Raw genomic sequence first — 17803 nt, 5'->3', positions numbered from 1 at the left:
GCACTTGCCCATCTCTCACCAATGCCTGCTCACACAGTGCTGAAGAGAACAGTCCTCGCGACTGCTTAGAATACACACACCCTCATTAACGTTGATTGGTTTTTGTGCAAGTGCAAATGAGTACAGACACTGTGGAGATCAGTGTGGCAAACCCTCAAGACACACAACAAAACCCACAGACGTAGATTAGCCATATGGCCCAGCTAACCCGGACATAACCTGGGGCTCGATTTCCTGCTCTAGGGACGCAGGTTCACCCATGTCCATGTGTCCTTAAGTCACAATAGCTAGAACAGAGAAACAGGTTAGATATCTGCCATCTGGGGAATGAATGACGAGGATGTGGCACCCATACACAATGGAACTTATTCAGTGTAAAGAAAAATGGGATCTGCAGGTAAATGGATGGAGCTGGAAGACATTAGTAACATGAGTAACCCAGACCCAGAACGACAGACACCAAGTTCTCACTCACATGTGGATCTTAGTGTCATATCTTCACATTTGTGTGTCCGGCGTCCATCTAGAAAACAGGAAACTAGAAAGGGACCATTGGTGGGAACTGAATAAAGACCTTAAGTGGGGAGGGACAGTAGGATACAGGTAATGTGGAGGGGGGACTGTGGGGAGGACAGTAGGATACAGGTGATGTGGAGGGGAGGACTGTGGGGAGGACAGTAGGTGCAGGTGATGTGGAGGGGAGGACTGTGGGGAGGACAGTAGGTGCAGGTGATGTGGAGGGGAGGACTGTGGGGAGGACAGTAGGATACAGGTAATGTGGAGGGGGGACTGTGGGGAGGACAGTACGTACAAGTGATGTGGATGGACAAGATACAGGTGATGTGGAGGGGAGGACTGTGGGGAGGACAGTAGGTACAAGTGATGTGGAGGGACAAGATACAGGTGATGTGGAGGGGAGGACTGTGGGGAGGACAGTAGGTACAGGTGATGTGGAGGGGGGACTGTGGGGAGGACAGTAGGTGCAGGTGATGTGGAGGGGAGGACTGGGGGGAGGACAGTAGGTGCAGGTGATGTGGAGGGGAGGACTGGGGGGAAGACAGTAGGATACAGGTGATATGGAGGGGAGGACTGTGGGGAGGACAGTAGGTGCAGGTGATGTGGAGGGGAGGACTGGGGGGAGGACAGTAGGCACAGGTGATGTGGAGGGGAGGACTGTGGGGAGGACAGTAGGCACAGGTGATGTGGAGGGGAGGACTGTGGGGAGGACAGTAGGATACAGGTGATGTGGAGGGGGGACTGGGGGGAGGAAGGTTTAGCTGGAGAGGGATGGAGAGGTACAGCTGAGAAGGAGACAGGGAATGGGAAACTAAGGCTAAGGATATTTGGAAAACCCAGATGAAACCTATTATTTCATGTGTACTCATTACATTTCTCTTGCAGTGATAGAATATCACGTCTTTGACTCCAACTATAAAGCAGATGGTGAACGGGAAGTGGGTGAGGCTATAATGATGTCTCAAAGCCCATCCCCAGTGGCACACTTCCTCCAGCAACAGCGCCACCATCTGGGCATCACGTGTTCAAATACATGAGCCCATGAGGGACATTTCTTATTCAAACCACCACAGTAATCTTCCTCTGTTTGTGCACATGCTTTTGTGTGTGTGTGTGTGTGTGTGTGTGTGTCTTCCTCCTGAAGCCATAGGTTGGCAAATTAAAACCCCAGTGCTCATTATGGAACACTTCCCTTTGAGGTCAGAAGTGTTCCAGAACCCCAAAATAATGCGTGCTAATGCTGTTGTTCTTGACTGACCCTCAGAACTCGAGGGTAAGACCTTATTGCTGAAGACAACACACATAGTGGTCACCAGGCATGGAGAAATCAGGTTTATTCCTGCTAGCTAGCTTTCCCAGTGCTGGGAGGTGCTAAGGAGGCTGCATGGAGGAAATTCGTGAATGATCACCCCAGCGTCGAACCCTGCGATCTGTAATAATGAACAGCATGACAAGACATGCCCATGCAGGAACCAGTGGCTCAGATGTCACGGATGTGATTAACCACGATCTGGCGGGAGTTAAGCCCATCTCCACAGGAGGACATGCACGCCTGGTACTGTGACTCTCGCCCAGAAGCCACCGTTGAGGGCTCACAAGCCCCCAGAGCGAAGGTCTTGCCGTCATCACGCTGAATGGAAGGAAGCAGTATCAAGCCACCCTCCACATTCTTCCTCTACACCCATAGATGGGAGCAGCCCCAGACCTCAGAGAAGCTTCCTTCTGCAGTGGACGGCCATTAACACAAAATTCACAGGGGGTCATAGTGTAGCAAGTAGGTGCAGTGGAGTGCTCTGTCACAAATGTGACATCGACACCACACACACACACACACACACACACACACACACACACACACACGCACGCTCAAGTCTGAAGTGTAATTATACACCAGACCTGAGAGATAATAGTAGTAATTAAGACTGCAATAAAACACTTGTGAGGAGCTGGAAAGACGGCTCAGCAGTTAAAGGCACTGCCTGCTTTTTCAGATGACCCAGGTTCAATTCCCAGCGCAAACATGGTGGCTCACAACCACGGAACGCCAGTTCCAGGGGATCCTCTGGCCTCTACAGGCACACAAAACACATAAGATAAAAATAAATAAATCTTTGAAAAGCAAACAAGAAGCTGTGGCTGCAGCAGCTATGCAAGGAAACCTGGAATACTTGGAAACAGCAACCAATAAAAGTGACGTACATTTTGAATGTACACTCATACATGGTGACGTTGCAGAAAGACAAATGTGCACATACTTCTGACATTGCATGCTCACACACTCTACACTTTCCTCCAAAATATCAGCACTGGTCCACATTCCCATTATCAGTGATTTTTGTTTTTAACACAGTATCTTTACGACTTTCTCTCTGGTTCGGTTTGAGATGTCTACTGATTTTCACAGCTGCTTTGGAGACAGATGAATCCCTGCGCACAAAGCTTCACACTGTGGTGCTTGGGAAAATCTCATGGCAGTGCACCAGCTAATTACAAATACCTCATTGTCCAAGCTCTAAATTTAGGTCAGAGCAGGCCGTGGGATAGTGGCAGGAACGTTAATAACCTGAAGAGTCTGATGTAAGTTGGGGGTGGGGGCCTTCCTAGTAATACAAGGCTCATTTGCACAAAACATGTGCCTGCGTACAGAGCGCACAGCTATGTGCAGTACAGGGAGCACGGCTACACGCAGTACAGGGAGCAGAGCTATGTTCAGTACAAGGCACACAGCTATGTGCAGTACAGGGAGCATGGCTATATGTGCAGTACAGGAAGCACGGCTACACGCAGTACAGGGAGCACGGCTACACGCACTACAGGGAGCAGAGCTATGTGCAGTACAGGGAGCACAGTTATGTGCAGTACAGGGAGCATGGCTATGTGCAGTAGAGGGAGCACGGCTATGTGCAGTACAGGGAGCACGGATATATGTGCAGTACAGGGAGAATGGTTAGGAACAGTACAAAGATCACAGCTACACACAGTACAGGGAACACAGCTATGCTCATGCTCTGCTCTCTCCCCCAATGTTTCTAACCACCAATCAGCCCTTCTTACAGACCATAACAACATTTTTTATTCACAATCTAGGCATTTACTTTAGAGATGGCAACAAAGGAAGAATATAGTATTTTATTGATTGATTGATTTTTTCGAGAATGTTTCTCTGCAGCTTTGACTGTCCTAGAACTCGCTTTGTAGACCAGACTCACAGAGATCTGCCTGCCCCTGCCTCACGAGTGCTGGGATTAAAGGTGTGCACCACCACTGCCTGGCTGAGAAGTATTTTGAAAAGAGTAACATTCTAAGTTGGGAATTTTTAAATGTTCAACATTGGGAACATGTTCTGCAAATGTTGGTGCATCCAGCAGAGGCATGCAGAATAGTATAGACCGTTTTCTTTCCAGAATGATTTGAGATTAAGCTGCAGAAATCATAACCCTTCATCCACAAGCATTCAGGGTGCATTTCCTAAGAATATTTCTCTTACTCAATCATGCTGTGGTAACTGAATTCAGATTTAAATTGCCCCACAGCTAACATCTGCCAGCTATAAGATTTTCCCAAGAGTATCAGATTCTGTCTGCTATGATTTGGATGTCTCCCCCCCCCCCCAAAGCCATGTTGTTAATTCTCACCTGGGCCTTAGGGAGGTGGGACATAAGGGGAGGGGAGTTAGGTCAGGAAGGTCATAAAACCATCAAGGATGGCCTTAGGCAGGGCTCAGGGGCGTTGGGTTAGCTCTCCAGGTGGTAGCTCTTCTATAGTGACCTTTCTCCTCTATATGATGACATTTCAGGTTATACATTTGGGGTATGTGAGGTCAGCTCCACCCTCATTGGCAATGCTGACTGCAATCATACTGTGTAGGTGTATCCAACAAATTCCTTCCTAATCTTTATGAAACATTACCTGTGGGGTGACACTCTGAACCTGTAATACTCTTTATTCTTCTCCATCCAATGGTTGCCTGCACCTGTGGGTTGTTTGCACCCAAGACTGCTTGCGGAGCTGTTCCTCCAGCATTTCCTTGTGTACATTTGCTCTACTGGGAGTCGGGAATGCTCCACTGTGAGTCGGGAATGTCCCTTTCACCGTGTTCATCTGTTTGCTTTTAAGTTTCCTTTGCTTTTCACCTTCACCCATGAGTGGTGGACTTGGTTTTCTTTTTCCGTTCTGTTGAGGGGGAGCACTATGACATGTACAGGGAGCATTGTGTCATGTGGAGGGAGCACTAAGACATCTACAGGGAGCACTAAGGCATTGGGGGAGCACTGAGGCATTGGGGAGTACTAGGCATGTGGGGGAGCACTGAGGCATGTGTAGGGAGCACTGAGGCATGTAGAGGGAGCACTGAGGCATGTGGGTGTGCCTGCACATGGGGACACATACTGTGGAAGCCAATCCTCAATAATTCTTCCACCTTACTCATTGAGACGGGAGCTCTCAGTCAAACCCAGGGCTCAATGACATGGCTAGTCTTCCCAGGCAGCTTGCTCTGGTGAGCCCCTGCCCCTGCCCCTGCCTTCACAGGCTGGAGTGTGGAGGCTTCACTCACAGGCTTCATGGAAGATCGGGGGCTCTGAACTCCAGTTCTCACCCTCGCATGGCAAATGCTTAACCTCTGACCACGCCCCAGTCCAGGTTTTTACTCGGTGTTATTGTTCAGTATTGCCACCATTCAGCCTCATTCCCAGGCTGCACCAGGCTCAGCATCTGAAAGCTCCACGCCCTTCTGGACTCTCGCCATCATTTCTCTGGGCAACGCTGTGCTTCCTGGCAGGGCCCGTTCCTGGCTCATCTCTCACTCTCCCTGAAGGAGGCATCTCTCCAAGGACCTCTGGCTCCTTTTCACTGACAATGATATTTAAAAACCAAGATATGGACCCAGGGAATGCCCTTTGCTGTGGATGGCCCTGTTCCAGACTCATAGAAATAGTTGTTTAAAAATAAATCTGAATGGCCAGGCGGTGGTAGTACACACCTTTAATCCCAGAACTTGGGAGGCAAGAGCAGGAGGATCTCTGTGAGTTCAAAGCCAGCCTGGTCTACAAATCAAGTTCTAGGTCAGCCAGGGCTACAAAGAGAAATCCTGTCTCAAATATATATATATATATATATATATATATATATATATAATAAAAATAGATAAAAATAAATAGATAGATCAAAATGGAAAAACCTTTCATTCCAGTTGGGCATGGTGGTACACGCCTTTAGACTCAGCACTCAGGAGGCAGAGGCAGGCAATCTCTGCAAGTTCAAGGTCATCCTGGTCTACAGTACAGCTATGGCTGTTACACACACAGAAGCCTGAAGGGGAAGCCCAGCCAATCACCTTGTTTGTAAGGCATGTCCCCCTTAGGGTAAAATTTACTCATAAAATCTTGCGGGTGTGCGTCTTCTCTTTGTTTTCCTGCGCTCCTCGCTGGAACCTTGGATTTGTAAGTTCCCTTTTCTTTCCTTTATTAAAGCTGAATATTATATATTAAAGCTAGTCTGGTTAATCATAACTGCTGATCAACCACGCTCCTTCATTTTGGCGCCCCACGTTGGGCACCATTCTGTAGTGAGGGGCTGTGGGCAGGCCTGCTTTTCATCCCACCCAGCTCCCGCATAGCTAGCTTAGCCCCAAAAATAAGAACACACAAACTGTATTTATTTAAACACTGCCTGGCCCATTAGTTTCAGCCTCTTATTAGCTAATTCTCACATATCTTGCTTTAACCCATATCTAATAATCTATGTAGCACCACAAGGTGGTGGCTTACCAGGAAGATGCTAGCGTATGTCCATCTTGGGCTGGAGCTTCATCGCATCTGCCTCACTTCCCTTCTTCCCAGCATTCTGTTCTGTCTACTCCACCCACCTATGTTCTAACCTATCAGGCCAAGCAGTTTTCTTTATTAATTAACCAATGAAATCAACAGATTGATATAAGACCCTCCCCTGTCAGAAGCCCTGTCTCAAACAAACAAAACAAACAAAAAAATCATAACAAAAACCCCTTTCACTCTAATCCACAGGGTCCCCCTTTTCTCTGGCTAGGGAGGACCAGTTCCCAACACTATAATTCAATTTAATGGTTTAATTAAACATGTAACACACACACACACACATGCAGATACTTTAAAAACTGACTCATCAGACCATGACCAAGGTCATGACCACTACCAAGTTCAAGACCCCTCTGTAGCTTTGCTGCTTAATTTACATTCAGAAGGCTGTGAACGGAAGTTCCTAGGAAAGCTATATGTGCTGAAGATTCTTTGGGCTGACTGTGAGAACTTCATGATTGTGGCGAGTTGGGAGGATACAATTCAAAACCCCAAATTATCTTTCTTTTATCGAAGGCTTTTCTTAGTCCCCTCAACAACCTTTTGCCATCCAAATGCTCGCCCTGACATCCTTGTGACTATGGGTGGGACCTTTGGAAGGCACTAGCTTTCAGCAACTCAGAAACTAAAATTACCAGGAGATAAGAAGCTGAGACCTGGAGCAGAGAGCTCTCCACTCTGCAGCCTGCCCACGGGGGTCCCTGCCAAGGCAGTCCCTCAGTGTGCTGATTCGTGGCTGTCACTTGCTCTGTGACTATGCTACAACATGAAACTGCTTCCACCATGGAAGCTGACATGCAGGGCAGCCTCAACGCATGCTTTCAGGTCACACATATTCAGCTATCGCTCCCTCAGGAACAAGAGCTTTTCTTAGCATCAGCAGTACTGACAACCACAGAGAAACCACGGTTTGCGCTGCCCTCTCGAGGTAGGACAGTCCGCTTCTACCTTGGGTGCCGCTGTTCGGGCTGCCGTCTCACACGGGTGAGGTGAGGCTTCCTGGAGCTCGCTCCCTCTGGCTTGGTGCTGGCACCTTGGTCTCCTGAGCAGGATGCTGTACCGGACAGTTTCCGCTGCTCCCCTCTATAGCAAAGCATTTGCCAGAGCTTCTGCTGGTTCTTAGCCTCCTCCTCTCAACTCTGTGCTTGCCCGTCTCCTCCTGCTCCTGCAGTCTTGCTATTTTTGGAAATTCCATGAGTGCCTGGCCATAAAGAACTGCAGATAAGAGGCACTACCCCCTCCACATTTATGTTCCCCGCCCTGTAGTACTTCCTTACTATCACACCCAGCATCACTCAAGATGGCCAACATCTAGGACACCTTTGCTTCATCTCCACTGATTCCCCGAGGCACTGCAACTCTCCAATCTAGCCTCTTCACACCCATCACGAAATGAACAGAAGATAAATATGGCGGGAGCCTGACACGCTCCAGTTCTGGGGGTTCTGGTGCCCTCTTCTGGCCACTGCAGGCACTGCACACATATGGTGCAGTTATATTCAGGCAAACACTCATACACATAAAAAAATCTTTTTAAAAAAATGCAGAATTACCCGGACGTAGTGGCACATGCCCTTAGTTTAGCATTTTAGAGGCAGAAGCAGGTAGGTCTATGTGAGTTCAAGGCTAGTCTTGTCTAAATATCAAGTTAAGTTTCAGACCAGTCAAGGCTAAATAGAGAGACGATGCCTCCTCCCATCCCTGGCAAAAAAGGAGAAGGAAGAAGAGAAGGAGGAAAAAAGAAAGGAAGGAAGGAAAGAAGGGAGGGAGGAAGGAAGGAAGGAAGGAAGGGAGGGAGGGAGGAAGGAAGGAAGGAAGGAAAGAAAGAAGGATACAATCAATTTTGGGTTTTTTGGGTTTTTTTGAGACAGGGTTTCTCTGTGTAGCCCTGGCTGTCCTAGAACTCACTCTGTAGTCCAGGCTGGCCTTGAACTTGAACTCTGAGATCCTCCTGCCTCTGCCTCCCAAGTTCTGGGATTAAAGCTGAGCGCTATCATTTCCCAACTGCAAAAATAGTATTAAATGATGTTTCCTATTCACAAGCAAGGGCATTTCCAAACAGAATATGAAGTTACTTCTACTTTGTTTACCTTTGTTTTTTTTTTTTTTAAAAAAAATGGTGTCTCATGCCTCACCCTGGTTGGCCTCTGCCCAGGTTAGGTTTCTGTTGCTGTGATAAAATATCATAACTGTGGTGTTTTGAAATAAACTGGCCCTCGTAGACTCATTTATTTGAAAAACGCTGTCTCCAGTTGGTGGAATTGTTTGGGAAGGATTAGGAGGCCTGGCCTTGTTGGAAAAGGACTTTGAAGTTTTAAAAGAATGGAGGGAACCCCAGTGTTTGCTCTTTTTCCCTCCCTCCCTCCCTCCCTCCCTCCCTCCCTCCCTCCCTCTCTGTCTCCCTCTCTCCCTCTCTCTCTCCCTCTCTCTGCCTCATAGTCGGGGATCGAGATGTGAGCTGGCAGCTGTTTCTTCACTCTGCCGTCATAGACTCTGACCCTAAAACGCTGCTTTCTTTTATAAGTTACATTCATCATGTTTTATCACACGGTGGAGAAGAAACTAAGACAACGACCAAAGGCAACTTAGGGAACCAAGGGTTTGCTTCAGTTCACAACCCTCCAGTCACCCCATCACCCCATCACGGTGTTAAGTCAGGACAGGGGCGGGAGCACAAGCCATGAACGGGAGCTCCTTGCTGGCTTGCTCTCCATGGATTGTTCAGTCCAGGACCACTTGCCTAGGGGCATCACTCACAGTGAGACGGGCCCTCTCACACCAATCAAGACAAAACCCACAGACTTGCCTAACAGGCCAATCTTGCAACGGGCATCTTCTCAATTAAGATCTCCTCTTCCCAGATATGTCTAGGTTTGTGTCCAGTACACAAAACCCAACAACCACAGCCTCCAACGCGCTAAGGAGCCAAGGCTGACTCTGAACTTTAGTTCTCTTGCACCCACCTCCCAGGCGTTAGGAGTGTAGGCATGTTCATTTTCCTGGAACTAAATCTGCTCATGTCTAAATTTATAGCCCTCGCTACAACACATCACTTAACAAAAACCAAGATAACAAATATTTACAGAGCAATCCCCATGCTTCTGGGGCAGTAGCTGCCCACAGCATGCTGCAGAAACAGAGAGGAGCTCCACCTTCCCGGCCACCAGACAGCAGAACTGCTCAAAACAGTCACCCAAATAATCGGCTGTTTTGAAAAATATCTTAGAACCAGAGAGACATCTCAGCAGTTAAGAGCTGCTCTTCTGGGGTTCAATCCCCAGCACCCACACAGCAGCGCACAGGCCTGTAATTCCAGTTCCAGAGAAGCAGACATCCTCTTCAGGCCCCCACAGGTACCAGGCACACAATCTCCATCCCCTAGCTACCACATCAAAGCTGTGCATGGCCACACATGCACTTGTAACTGCTGCAGTGCGTGGGTGGAGGAAAGCAGAGCAAAGGAGAAGACTGGGACTTGCTGGCTGCCAGCCTAGGTCCAGATCAGAAAGGGACCCTACCTCAAGGGAAGGAGGCAGGAAGTGAGACAGCAGGACACCAGACCCTCCTCTGGGTTCCTCAGGAGGATAGGCACCAGCACACACACGCACGCACACACACAGAGACAACACGCATTTCAGACTTGCTTACAGAATCTTCCCACAGTGATCTCCTAGGAGACAACGACCTAAATGAGTAAGAATCAAAACCAGGTGATTTTTGTCTATGGGGGAGGGGAGACCAGATCCCACACTGAAGACAGAAAGGACCCTAATGGACGTTCTAAGTTGTGCTGAAAAACGTCAGGAGGTGAACTCTTCCTAGATTCCTGTTTCTCATCTCAATTCATTGTGAGGACACATCCACACAGGCTTCAGAAAAGCTGGGTGAACCTCATCTTCAGTTACACCGACAACTGAGAACTCCAGGCAACTGAATTCAGAATTCCTCTGGCAACATCTATACAAATTCTAATGTTTATATCTACAAAAAAAAAAAAAAAAAGCCTGAGATATTTGGGGTTTACTTTGGTTTATTTTCTTAAATAATAAAAAAATGATTTAGAGAAACTAGGTGAGGATGATGACATCACCTCGTTGATAGTGATTTGTTATAAATATTGCTTATCCAAACCCCTGCTTTACTTGAACCAAGTCTCCATATTTGAAGAGACTAACTTTCACTATCTCTCACTTTTCAGTATAATTATTTTCTTGGGGGAGTATTGGGGACTGAACCTACTCCGAGGCACGCTAGACAAGTCCTCCTCCACAGTTACATCCCTTCCGCAGTATAATCTGGCTAAAGATAAATCCCAGGTTTTGGAACGGTAAAGACTTATTTTAAATCTTCCTCCATTCTTTCATTTAAAATAGTCGAAATTTTTACTAGTTCCCCTTCTCACACAAAAATAATCATACAGCATTCGTGAATGTCCAGCTTTTTTTCCATTTGCCAGCGGAATCTAGAAAGCAGTCTATGTCAGATGACATTTTTTTCTGCACAACCAAATAGTGCTGCATTGCGGACTCATCCAGCCAATCGCAGACGTGCTGGTACGGACATTGTGTGCAGAGCTCCGCCCCTGCAGGTGACTGCACTGAGTAACCAGATCCACACACTTCCCTATAGCGGTAGTTTCTAAAGGGTAAAATCACGAGAGCGGGTAAGTAGATACAGGACAGATGCATACGAAGTATGCTGGACACCAACCAAAATTCGCTTTGCCGGAGCAACTCCACCTTGCATCCGCACCGATGTCTGAGCCTGTTTCCCCACAGCGTAGCCGAGCCCCATGGGCATGAAGGACCAGCACTGTGCTGTTCCTTTTAAGAGAAACACAGTATCTTTCCGGCTAGGAGAAATCGGGCATTACGTCATTCTTGGGAGATATACTGAGTATCTTTCCGGCTACCAGAACTCGGGCATTACGTCATTCATGGGAGAGAAACTGAGTATCTTTCCGGCTAGCAGAACTCGGGCATTACGTCATTCTTGAGCGATATACTGAATATTTTTTCAGCTAGCAGAACTCGGGCATTACGTCATTCCTGGGAGATATACTGAGTATTTTTTCAGCTAGCAGAACTCGGGCATTACGTATTCCTGGGAGATATACTGAATATTTTTTCAGCTAGCAGAACTCGGGCATTACGTCATTCCTGGGAGATATACTGAATATTTTTTCAGCTAGCAGAACTCGGGCATTACGTCATTCCTGGGAGATATACTGAATATTTTTTCAGCTAGCAGAACTCGGGCATTACGTCATTCCTGGGAGATATACTGAATATTTTTTCAGCTAGCAGAACTCGGGCATTACGTCATTCCTGGGAGATATACTGAATATTTTTTCAGCTAGCAGAACTCGGGCATTACGTCATTCCTGGGAGATATACTGAATATTTTTTCAGCTAGCAGAAATCGGGCATTACGTTATTTGATGCGCGTCCCCGGTCCCGCCCATCTCTTTAAGCTGACTAACCCTCAGTCTTCAAGACCCATCTGCGCATTACGGACACTAATCCTTCATCTCTGATGTATGCTGAAAATGGTTTCTGATCATGTACCAACTGTCTTTCACATTACTCAGGGCTTTTCTCACCCTGTGCAGCGGCGACTTCCGGCCCCGCGACTTCGCGCGCCCCCGCGCGCAGCGGGGACGGACAAGGTCCCCGGATGTGGCCCCACCGGAAGCCCCGCCCCTGTGGCGCGGAAGCCAGATTTGCACTGCTGTGGGCGGTGGCTGTGACCTACGCACACGGCTGCGGTGCCCGGGCGACGTCCCGGCCAGGTTCGCCTGCCCGTCGAGCGGCCTCAGCCCGCCTGCGAGCCCCCGACAGCCGCGGGCGCGGCGCCCCGCTTACCTCGAAGCCCGGGGCGCGGCCGGACGCTCCGCGTGGTGGTCGCGCTGAGACCCCGCTGCGCCCCCTGGCGGCGGCCGCGAGCATCGCACGGGAGTGCGCACTGCGCAAAGCTGCGTGTGCCCCGGGGACGCGCGCCCCGGCTGCAGCATCCCGCCCCGCACCTTGCAGCTGCAGCCTGCCTCCGTAGCGCCCCATACCCCGCAAAGCCAGGCTGGCCATGCGCGCTGCACCGTTTGCCTCCGGGTACCCTTCCCGCGGCCGCGTCTTTTTCCAGCGCCGGAAGACAGTTGCTCAGTTTCCCCACACAGCGTCTAGCAATTCTGTTCCTCAGCCAGACCCCGCGTTATCCGGTCCCAGCTGTTGCAGTTGGGAAAGCCTGCCCTACTTAAGATGGCTACCCTCATTTCTGCCCATCCAGTCGGATTTGGTTGATGCCCAAATGAGACGCTCCCTTCCCCCAGGCTTAAGCAGATCCCTAGAACAGCACTCAAACTGTTTCCACTCCTTGAACACATCACCCCCTTTTGCCTGAGAAATCTTTTCAGAACCCTGAATGTATAGATGTATAAAGTAGTTCCACAAATCAAGCATTTACCAGCCATAAATTGCATACTTGTAATTTTATCATTTACTAATGATGACAGCGATTCTGCGCACAGCTTACAAGCTTCCGGCTAGTCCAATAATGGTTGTCTCCCTGTGGGAAGGTCAAGGATTGGTAGTTCAGTTCAATGCTGTCTCAGTCTACATTGGAATCCTGAAGCAGGGTCTAATGCCGGTAAATTAATGTCTCAGCAGCAGGATAGATAAGCACGCTAGCCAGAGGGCAAGCAGGCAGAAAGTGCGGCCCAGATTTAGGGTAGGTCTTCTGACCTTAAATGATCCAGACTTAAAGTTCGAATTCTCACCTCAAAAAGGCCAGCCAAAAGCCGGACGGTGGTGGTGCACGCCTTTAATCCCAGCACTCTCAGCACTCGGGAGGCAGAGACAGGCGGATCTTTGTGAGTTCGAGGCCAGCCTGGTCTACAAGAGCTAGTTCCAGGACAGGCTCCAAACCTACAATGAAAACCTGTCTCAAAAAACCAAACAAACAAAAAGCCAACCAAGTAAATCATTCACAGGTGTGCCCTGCGTTGGTTTTAGTTGATTCTAGGAATAGTCAAGTTGGCAGCCAAGATTAGCCATAACAGATAGCTTGAGCCCAGGAGTTCAAGGCTAGGCTGGCCAACATAATAAGAACTTGTCTCCAAATTGGGGCTACAACGCTAGGTGTGGTGGCACACGTCTTTAATCCCAGTACACCAGGCCAGCCTGGTTTATGCAGAGAGTTGCAGGCCAGTCAGAACTACAAGGTGAAACCCTATCTCCATTGGGGGATGGCAGTTGACCCATTGGTTAAGAGAGTTCACTGCTCGCCGGGCAGGTGGTGGCGCATGCCGGGCGGTGGTGGCGCACGCCTTTAATCCCAGCACTCGGGAGGCAGAGGCAGGCGGATCTCTGAGTTCGAGGCCAGCCTGGTCTACAAGACCTAGCTCCAGGACAGGCTCTAGAAACTACAGGGAAACCCTGTCTCGAAAAACCAAAAAAAAAAAAAAAAGAGAGAGAGAGAGTTCACTGCTCAATCATCGGGAACGAGTTCAGATCCTAGCATTCACTGGGGTGGCTCACAAACACCTGTAACTCCAGCTTCAAAGGATCCAACATACCCTTTAGGTCTCTGAACAATTCACACGCCTGTACACATAGTCTCTCACAGACACAATACATGACACATACACATAAATAGAATGAGGATAATTTTACAATGTAAATTAATTAAATAAACGAGTCTGGGTGTGTGGCTCAGTGGTTGAACAGCTGGCATGCATGAGGCCCTGGGCTCAGTTCCTAGCTCGTAAAAGTAAATCTAAAAAATGTTCCAGGTATATCTTTAAAGATTCCCATTGCTCTCTGGAGCAGTAGAGTGATTCCATCTGCACATCCGCTTTGATCCTCTCCCTGCAGCGAGTATCTACTGAGGAGCCCATCTTACAAGAGCGATCTCTGATTGTCTCTTCACAGCTGTCCCGGTCTTCCTGTAACTGGAGCGTGTTCCGGTCTTCCTGTAACTGGAGCGTGTTCCGCCTGATGCAGGTAACGCAGAATAACTACTGCTCCCCAGCGAATGAGTGTGATGAGGTCCGCACTAGGACCATTTGTGAGGCCATTTGTGTCATCCCCAGAAATTCATGCTCAAGCCTAATTCTCAGCGTGGTCACAGGAGGCTAGGGTCTCTGGGAGTGATCAGCTCATGGGGGCGGAGCGTTCTGAGTGGGGCTAGTGCCTGTTAATTTGATTGGCAACTTGACAGGATGTAGAGCTGCTAAGAGACAACCTTTGGACATGCTCGTGGGGATTTCCAGGCCAGGCTGATTAAAGTGGAATCAGTCCATGGACTTGGATCCACGGCTGAATAAAGACAGAAAAAGAGCTCACCACAGGCCTTTACCTCTCTCTGTAACATTGAGGGGGCCTGCTTGTTGAAGTTTCTGTCCCACCCAGTACCCCACAGCCAGCAAGCCCCAAAGAAAATCACACAGAGATCTCTATAAGTTATAAAACTGATTGGCCCATTAGCTCAGTCTTCTTATTAGCTCTTGTAGCTTATATTAACCCAGTATTCTTATCTATGTTAGCCACATGGCTTGGTACCTTTCACAGCAAGGTAGGTCACATCTTGCTTCTTCGGTGGTCTGGGCTGGACTGGGAGGAATGGGCTTCCTCCTTCCCAGAATTCTCCTGTTCTCATCGCCCCACCTCTACTTCATGTCTGGTTGACCCACCTGTACTTCCTGCCTGGCCAATCAGCGTTTATTTAAAACATGACTGACAGAATACAGACAATTCTCCCGTACCATCTCTCTCTGCTCCATGACTGTGACACCATGTGACCAGCTGTGCTCTCCTTATGTTGCTTTCCTTGAGTATTTGATCACACAAACAAGAAAAGTGAATGGCACTGTCTCACACTGAAGAAGCCTCAGGGTCTGCCTACCTTTCTCCATCCAAGTGAGAGCTGAGATCTGTGAAGAGGTTCTCAATAGATATGGAATCCAGCAGCCCCCTGACTTTGGAATTCCAAGCCTTTACAATTAAGAGAATAAATTCTAGACCATAAACCACCCAGTATACAGTGCTGAGACAGAGTGAGCACAGACTTCCCTCACATACACACACACACTTGTACACACATATAGAGATACATAACATACAGATGTACACACATATACACCTAGTATACAGTGCTGAGACAGTGAGCACAAACTCCTCAGCCCCCCCCTCTCTCTCTCACACACACACACTTGTACACACATATAGAGATACATACAGATGTACACACATATACACCCAGTATACAGTGCTGAGACAGTGAGCACAAACTCCTCAGCCCCCCCCCCTCTCTCTCACACACACATACTTGTACACACATATAGAGATACATACAGATGTACACACATATACACCCAGTATACAGTGCTGAGACAGAGTGAACACAGACCCCTCACACACACACACAAACACACTGCTTCTTGGAACATGACACAGGGAAATGCCATCTTGGGTCACAAGGACAGCAGTTGCACTTTCCCAAGACAGCTTAAGAAGACAGAACAAACCTGTAGGCCAGTATAAGCCCTTGAGCTGAGCCTCCATGGTCCCCGTGGACCCCCCTCCCCCAGACTGTGTTTGTGATCTGAGGGCAACCAGGCTCGCCCATCTACAACACAGAGAGACTGTTCTGGGCTCTGGGAACAGAAAGGGAATAAAGAGGTTCCACCCTGTGTAGGCAGACAAGCACTTTAGGGGGAAATGTAGCATGTTCGTTTCAGAGGCATTTATGGAGCGTCTGCTGTGCACCTGACATCGTCCTAGCAACACACAGCCATGGAGACACGGGGCCCGGCCTAGGAGTGAGGGAAAGGCAGGGTGCTGGACAAGCTTACTTGCTTTCTTGTTGTTGCTTTGGTTCCAAGGCTCGCCTGGAACTTGGTATGTAGCCGAGGATGATCTTGGCTTCCAATCTTCCTGCCTCTCTCCTGAGTCCTGGGTTTATAGGTGTGTGCCACCAAGCCTGGCTTGATTTAATTTTATTTCTAAGAGCCGTGGATGCCCCCTGAGGATGTTGTTTTTCCTTCCCCTTGTTCTCCATGCAACTGCAGAGCCATCAAAATGTGTGTACAGTTGACACACATCTGTATCCTCGAGAGAATGGTGTAGATTCCAAATCTCATACGACATGGTAAGATGCTGAACTGAGTGTTAGCTTAGTGGTTGAGAGAGAACACTCGACCAGCTGGGTACCAAACCATCCAATCGCAGGCCTGTAAGGGATACTTTAGATTCAAATCATAACAGGAATATTTTGAATCTTCACTTTCTGAAGCTGTCTGTATCAAGTAAACGACTGTGCTTTTATCTTGTTAACCTGTCTTTTGTTGTAGGTGGATTGGCTGTGACCTTCTTGAGGGACGAGGACAGTTATCACAGCTTTCTGCCCCCACAACAGGACTGTTGGCAGTCACCAAAGGTGACAAAAGGTAGCCTACATAATGAGCATGTAGACCAATACTCAGCCATCAACTTGGACCATCAAGATGGCTCAGTGGGTAGAGCCAACCCAACTGAGCTCAGTCTCTGGGATCTAATGGTAGAAACTGTGAGTCAAGTCCTGCAAGTGGTTCTATGACTCCCCCCATGAATACTGCATCATTCCGTTCAACCAACCAACCATCTATGACCACCCCACCCCCGTGAATACCACACCACATCATTCTATTCAACCAAACAACCATCTATGGACCACCCCCTCATGAATACTGCATCATTCCGTTCAACCAACCAACCAACAAATAAATAAATGTTAAAAAAAATTTTTTTTTGAAGGAAGGAAATTGTGACCCATGCTGCAACATGGACAAACTTAGGGAATATCGTGTCAAATGAAAGGTACACGCCAGTCACAGATGGACAAATGCCGTGTGAGTCCACTCACATGAGCAACCCACTGAAACCTAAGCTAATCCAACTCAGAGAGACAGACAGGATGGTGGCTGCCAGAGTTAGGGTGGGGAAAGCCTGGCAGCTGGTCACATGGTTCACCGCCAAGAAACAGAGAACAGACAGGAAGTGGAGTGGGGCTACAAGACCTCAAAGCGTGCCCTCAGGTGACTCACTTGCTGAAGCAAGGCTCTGCCTCCTCAAGGCCCTACAACCTCCCCCAACAGCGCCACCATGTGGGAACAGTGTTCAGACACCCGAGCCCTGGGGAGTTTCATACTCAAAGCATAACAGAAGCTACTGTTTAAAATTTCAGTATAAGGAGATGAAAATTTGTCTATTCAGTCGTCTGTCTGTGCCCTCAGGGGAATGGCTCTAGGACCCATGGGAGATTCCAAATCTTATTTAAAGTGTTAAGATGTTAAACTAGGTGTTAGCTAAGTGGTCCAGAGAGAACGTTCTACCAGCTTGGTACCAAACCATCAAATCATGGGCCTGTAAGGGAGGGACAGGACTGTAGAGAGGCAACGGGATGGTGCCAGTGTGTTCAAT

This window comes from Arvicola amphibius, chromosome 10, assembly GCF_903992535.2.
Source record: "Arvicola amphibius chromosome 10, mArvAmp1.2, whole genome shotgun sequence".
NCBI lineage: Eukaryota > Metazoa > Chordata > Mammalia > Rodentia > Cricetidae > Arvicola > Arvicola amphibius.
This window is presented reverse-complemented; position numbering follows the sequence as displayed.